This window comes from Octopus bimaculoides, chromosome 14, assembly GCF_001194135.2.
Source record: "Octopus bimaculoides isolate UCB-OBI-ISO-001 chromosome 14, ASM119413v2, whole genome shotgun sequence".
In the NCBI taxonomy this organism is placed as follows: domain Eukaryota; kingdom Metazoa; phylum Mollusca; class Cephalopoda; order Octopoda; family Octopodidae; genus Octopus; species Octopus bimaculoides.
The window spans coordinates 58,149,916-58,157,651 of record NC_068994.1 but is presented as its reverse complement, the minus strand read 5'-3'; positions in this window follow the sequence as shown (position 1 = coordinate 58,157,651).

Here is a 7,736-nt window from a genome sequence, read left to right as displayed (position 1 = left end):
CATAAATAGCATCAAACGGTCACTATGGAGATATATAGCTCTGTTGCCATAGTGACTGACTCCTCTAGAATAACTAGATTGAAAGCTAAGTTCTACTCCATACATAATCCAGTGTAAACACCCCTTCCACTCCTCACCGAAGACAGCAGCCATTTGCCTTGGATAATAAGGGATGCCTGGTCACTTGTGAAGGTTATGAGAAAACATCCGGTGCCTGTGGCATATAAAATGACCCCAGGGGTTGTTGGTAGCAATAGCATCAAGAGTAAAGATTTGACAAAAACAATGACACACCCAATAAAAAATTAGGGCTTTTTTCTTTTTTGTTTTTTTTTTATTTCTTTGTATATAGGCGCAGGAGTTGCTGTGTGGTAAGTAGCTTGCTACCCAACCACATGGTTCTGGGTTCAGTCCCAGTGTGACACCTTGGACAAAAGCCTTGTGATTGGATTTGGTAGATGGAAACTGAAAGAATCCCAGTGTGTGTGTGTGTGTGTGTGTGCGTTTGTGTGTCCCCCCACAACATCGCTTGAGAACCGATGCTGGTGTGTTTACGTCCCCGTAACTTAGTGGTTCGGTAAGAGAGAGACCAATAGAATAAGTACTAGGCTTACAAAGAATAAGTCCTGGGGTCAATTTGCTCGACTAAAAGGCGGTGCTCCAGCATGGCCACAGTCAAATGACTGAAACAAGTAAGAGAATCAAAGAAAAGGAAGAAAACGAACATGCAAAATGCCAAAGGTCTTTGGTGGATGATGGGACATTGTGGAACCATCGCTAGCAGGGAAGATCAGAGGGAAATAAATTCAAAAACTAACAAAGGTAGCAGGGATTCTTTAATCTTTTCACATTCCACACTCGTGCCAATAAAATGATAAAATACATCCGGTCCCTGCTGCAAAGTTGGTGATAAGAATAACATTCAGCCACAGAAATGATGCCAAAAATATAGATTGTATGAGCAAGAGGTGGACTCTGGTTGTGCGCAGGAACTTTGAATAGGAACTGATGCAAAATAGAGAAAAGACTTTAGTTTAGTTACGTTTAACAATCTCATCATTTGTGCCAGGGTTTTGATAAAGCAAGCCCATTTCAAACTCTGTTGTGCGTTTCTGCAAAAGTGGTTGTTCTTTATTGTTGCGTGCAAAGTGATAACAGACTGTAACAAAATGACAACCGATTCAATCCATGACAATATGGAAAAATTCAAGTAAATTATGATGATGTGTGTGTGTGTATGTGTGTAAATGTACGTGATTGTAGTAAAATGTGTTTGAGTAAATGCAAGTTTAGTTATACAGATAAATATAATCACGTGTCGTATATATTAGTTTCAAAAGGCGGCAAGCTGACAGAAACGTTAGCATGCCGGGCGAAATGCTTAGATGTATTTCGTCTGCCACTATGTTCTGAGTTCAAATTCCGCTGAGGTCAACTTTGTCTTTCATCATTTCGGAGTCAATAAATTAAGTACCAGTTGCATACTGGAGTCGATCTAACCCTCCCCAGAAATTTCAATCCTTGTGCCGAGAGTAGAAAAGAATATATTGGTTTCAAATTTTAGCACAAGGCCAGCAATTTTGTAGGCGGGCATAGGTTGATTATATCAATTCCCAGTGCTCAACTGGTACTTATTTTATTAACCCCAAAAGGATGAAAGCCAAAGTCGACCCCTGTGGAATTTGAACTTAGAATGTAAACAGATGAAACGCTGCTAAGCATTTCTCCCAGCATGCTAATAATTCTGCCAGCTCACCACCATTTCTGCATGAGTCTGGGGGGGGGGTGTAACCTTCATGCTGGTTCTTGTTGGCAAGAATTAGTTCATGTTAAGGGTTAGCTGTTAACAGGGTACATTGTGGGTGGGGAAGTGGTGGTGGTGGTGTTATTGTTAGCATCACTGGACCCTTTGTCTTTCTTTCTTGTGTTTTCGTATTTGCTTTGGAGGTGAAGGTGGGGGAGAGAATGAAATGTGAAAGGGACAAGGGGGGGGGCTTGTTTAAATTTCTTGTCACATGAATTCCGCCTTTATTTTACTTTGATATCTTGAATGGGACACCACCCACAACTATTACCACCACCACCACATCATTGGCACTGTATCGCCACCACCACCACCACCACACCACTTCCAATTCCAGAGAAATGACTCAGTGTTCTGCTGTACAAACACACTGGGGCTTCTGTTGATCACTTCTCTCCACACCTCCCACAATGCACCCACCACCACCAACACTACTACCATTATCATCATCATCATCATAGCTACATTTGCTACCATTACTACCATCAGTCATTTATTTAACACTCTCACCACCATCATCACCATCATCATCACCCTCAACACCATCTTCTTGTTTGCTATTTGTTTGTCAGTATATTTGCCCTCACCTCTCTCTCTCTCTCTCTCTCCCCCCGTATCCCTTAATAACAATAGCCATCCCCTTCCCTGTGCAATGGAGAAGAGGAATATTGTTATAGACATGCATCAAGAATGCTTAACAATGGCAACTTTCTGAAACTAAACATCACTTGTTGTGCTTTATGGAGATGATGATGATGATGATGACGACGACCACAATAACGATGCCATTGATAATGGTCATCATTATCATGATTATCGCAGAAGTCGTCTTTATTGTATCTGAGGGGATGAGTAACGGTTATAATTATAACTCAGCAACTGAAAAGAGCTGCCCCTACACAAGGATTGCATTGTGGCCGAACCAAACGGATCCATTGTTGGTTTTTGGTCCTTCTGTTGTAGTTTGGTTGTTCAATCAACTGGACTCCCTGCTTATTGAATGGCAGGGGAAACGGTTGAGTAATCCACAGATCTCTGCACCTTTAATATAAAATACTTGCCAGAAGTGTTTTGATTCCCGAAGGATGAAAGGCAAAGTTGATCTTGATGGAGTTTTGGAGTTTGAAGTCAGAACAAAAAAATCATACTTGTCTAACGTTCAATGATATTAATTTTGAATATTCAATAATAATGATAATGATAATAATAATGAGGAGGAGGAGGTGGTGGCAGATGATGTTTAACATCCAAGTCAGCCCTGATCAAACAGACAGTAACAATCAAAGTTATTCCAGTTGTGACCATCCAGTCTTTTTATAAACCAGGGTCTACTCTGTCCATTGTGCCCTTTCCTTAAGACATTAGGGTGTAATGAAAGGAAAGTTGATTGCTATTTTCAGCAGGTTGAGCAACCGCATAGAAGCTCTCTCACTGGTACAATATTTTGACCAGGCAAACCATTTTCCATAGAAAAACATTTGCTTCTTTACCATCTTCAGCTTTCGTATACACGAAATATCCTGAACTAAACAGAATAAAATATTTAGGTCAGCCCTCCGCCATCTGCGCCATTACTACCATCTTCTGAAATTCCACAAAGATCAACTCATGAAACTATGCACAATAAAAACATTCTTCATTTTGGTTCTTTTTGCTTCTGTTTGATGCCAAAACTTTCACTAATGTCTTTTATTTACTTTTATTGAAACTTGGAGAAAACAACATCAGATATTTTATACAACTGTATTTATTCATTTCTTCTCAATCTACATCGCTCCTGCTTCCCCCTTCTTGTTCAACATACCATTGTGACCCCCCCCACACACACACACACACCCTTTACAGATCCCTTTTTTTACCTTGCCATGTTTTTGCTTGGTAAACTTATTTCTGGAATTCCCTCCCTGCCAATGGTTTACTCTTCATCAGTTCCTACAAAACTGCAACAATCAGAACTGAACATTTAGTCATTTGAGTGATTGTAGATTCTGCAAGCTGTATCACTCATCACTCTTCTTTGTCATCAGTGAGAGGAGTCGGCAGGCTCGACTGTCACTCATGAAACGAATACCCAAACCATTGAGCCACACACCTTAATTTTGCCAACCTACGTGCTGCAGGTCTCCCCCCCCCCATCTGTTGTGGACCTGCTTGAATAGGTGTGAACATTGTGGTTTGGGTGCGAGTATAGTAAGTGGTTGGTTTATTGAGGCATGTTGCCGTGTGGATGTAGTGTCTAGCTATAAAGTAAGTCTACTGGTTTATGTTGCTGTAATATGAACTGATGAAATGTTGTGGTCTGAGAGTGAGGGAGAGGAAGAGGTGAGAGTTGTTTGTGGTAGCGAGGGGAGGAGGAAGAGGTAATTAAGAAGTTGTGAAATAGAATCTCACTGGATTGAGGGGTGTGGTGACTATACCATACTGCTGACTCATGTTGGCAGGGAAATAGCTACTGTTTGACGGTGATAGGGGTGAAGATTATTATTATTGTTGTTGTTGTTACCGTAGTAGGAGGATGGGGGGAGTGGCAAATTGACAGTTTCCTTAAAATATCCGACTGAATGGTTTGTAGTGTTTAGTTACAACTTGTGATTTCAAATCCTGCCAAGGTCAAATTCACTTCCCATCCTTTTCAACTCAATAAAATCAAGAAGCAATCAAGAGATGGTGCTGGAATTGGCTGTTCTCCTCCCTTTAAATTTCTGGCCCTGTGCCTATCTTAGAAACATCATCATCATCATGCTATACTAGCACTGCACAATTGTCCACTGTCTTTGTACTCCAGTTTCTTTGGAACCTATGATGCACTCTTGTGGGGCGGCCATGGAGGATATTTCTACATGTTATAGAGAGTCTGTTGGCTTTGTTGCTGTTTACATATAGGACGGCCCTTATCAAGCAGACCACTTTTGATCAAAAGCGATTCCATCCATGACCACCTTTGCAGAAAACCTAGGACCACATTATTTTAAGACAGTAATATGTACTTTGAGAAGAACTGGGCTGCTGTTTTTAATGTGTCAAGGGCTTGTGTAGAAGCTCCTACTTTGGCACTCTACTTTATGGACAGGCCACAGCACCATGGCCCCATAAGCTTCTTCTTGTATTTATCTTTCAAGTTACTGAGTGTAGATCAACTGGCCCCAGCCAGTTTGTTGCACAAATAAGGAATATGGTAACTGGTTATGATATAAAAGAAAAAAAAACCCATTTTTCTTATCAAAATTATGTTATAAGTTTTGTTACTTTTGAGGGTTGTTGAAATCATCATTGTATGCCTGTTTTCCATGCTGATATGGGTTGGACGGTTTGATAGCAGCTGACAAAGGCAGGAGCTGCACCAAGCTCCCTAGTTTGTTTTGACATGGTTTCTAAAGCTGGATGAGTGCTTTTTATAGGGAACCAGCACCAGTGCTTTTTACGTGGCACCAGCAAAAAAGTCTCTAAAAAGTTATGGATAATTCTGCCAACGAATTCAACAGAATTTCAACTTTCAATTCCTCTAACATCTATTTCTTTTAATTGACTTCATTTGAGGTTTTACAAAGTCAACTGCTTATGATATTGATCTCTTTGTCCAGTACTGTTTTACAATCCATCAATAAATAACCAAATTGTAGGATGTTGTATTCCTAGTTCTTCATTGTGTAGTCTTTGGTGCATAACTTCAGAATGATTGTCTCCTACGTTCTTCTTTCATTCAAACAACATTGGTAAATATTCGACATTTTCCGAGGGAAAAACTATGGTTTTGTTAATACATTAACTTTAACATTGTTACATATGGAAGAGAATGTTTGAAGTATGCGCCCCTGAACCAAGTTAGCTGTAGCAATTTGTTTGTGGTAGGTTGGTTGCAGCTTATATGGTTGTAACCAATTACCTCATTTCGCAAGTTGCTGGGAAACAGTCAGCAATGGCCCTACCCATACACACAAACGAACACCACTTCCACCAACACCACCCAAATGGTTGTTGTTGTTGTATTCACTAATGCTTTGTACCACCGCAAGAGAACCTGTGTATGGTCACTCAGGTTGTAAGAAATAACAGCCAAACCTCCTTCATATCATATCCTACCACCACCACCACCACCACTACTGCCACCATCGTTATCTTTATCACACATTTGCTTCTTCATGCCAACATGGAATGGATGGGTTTCTTGGGGCAGTATTTTATGGCCAGGTGTGCCACTTGTTTTGACACACAGTGGCACAGTAAGCCAGTCTGAAACTGGGATACACATCTTGAAGGATTCAGAGCAATGAAGTCCACTCTATACTAAAAAAGATGTAATGATCACAGCTGAAATGCTTTTGATCATTGGTCTTCTGGATCAGAGCTGACCTGGGGCTAAACAACAACAACAACATTACACCAAGACATTTAAGTGTCAAGGCAAACCAGTCCCCCACACCCCCAAAACTTGTACTGGACGTTTACATTTTCATCTCCACCCACCCCCCACTTATCTTGCCCCTGCCCACATGACCTGAGTTTATTCCCACATGTCTACTGTTACCATGGATACTATCCCAAACTAACTCCAAGAAATAAGTCCAAATCCCTCCAAGTTAGGTGTGGTGGTCATGGCAGCAACAGCTTAGCCCCAGGTCACACTTCATCTGGCAGATTTATGATCAAAGGCAGTCCAGCCATGACCATCAGCTCTTTTGATTTTTTTTTTTTTTTGCTTATTGTACCTGTTGTTGTTGCTGATTGAGCTGACCAATCCTCAAAATCATTCCATCTATGACCATCCTGTCTTTTTCGTGTTCTGGAAACCTCGGATCCCATTATTCAATTTGTTCATTCTTTCAAAACTGCAAGGTGTGATTTGAAGAATACCTAGCTGCTGTTTCTAGCAGGCTGTGTTACCACATTGGCTGGTCAACATCTCTGATGCACAAGAAGCCATGCAGTCGAGTGGCTGCCTTGCCCCAGACTGTTCTTTTTATGGATATATCAAAGTGGAAATGTTACCAAAGACAGTTGGTACGGAATACACCGAGCAGGAATTTGGGAGGCGGCTGGGTGGGGTGGGGCAGGATTTGTTCGGGTTTACTGCTAAATATTAGGGAGTTGGCTCCCTAACAGTCCCTAGCTTCATTGCTAGTAACGTGATCTGCAGTATTGTAGAACATTCCTGAAATAACTTGAAATATATCGGCTGCTGTAATGTCATCATCATGAACATACGCACTTGTGTATACCCTCTATATACACACATTGTATACCATCTATACACACACACATTGTAGACCCTCTATACACACACACATTATATATATATATATATATATATATATATATATATATATATATACACCGCCTGTCATCATCATCAACAACACATGTATGTACTCCCTCTACACATGTACATGTTATATACCTTCTGTCATCATCATGGGCATCATCATTTATTGCTGTTCAGCCATTGGTCTCTCTCTCTCTACATCCCACACACTTTGCACGCAATGGTGTCTGGGTCATAACGCTCCATGTAGACGTGTGACTCCAGGATTTCCACTCAATCCTTCTTTCCTCTTTCACTGATTATCTACGCAGTTCACAGACATATGTTGCCTACACACACACACACACACACATGTAGATATGCACTAATCTATGCACACGCATTTTAACACATACATTCACTGTCCAACACACACACACACACACACAGTCTCAGAGATGAACAAAAATCTGAAGTATTTAGCTGGACTTGATTTCCTGATCTTTGAATAGCAATAACATGGTGATGGAGTGGAGTTACTATGAACGTGAGCATGTAAGGATGTGTGTGTATATATATATATATATATATATATATATATATATACATACACAAATCTATACGCACACCTCATAGATAGAATATAAGCTGGCAGTACAGTGTGTACGTATGCATGCATAATATATACACACA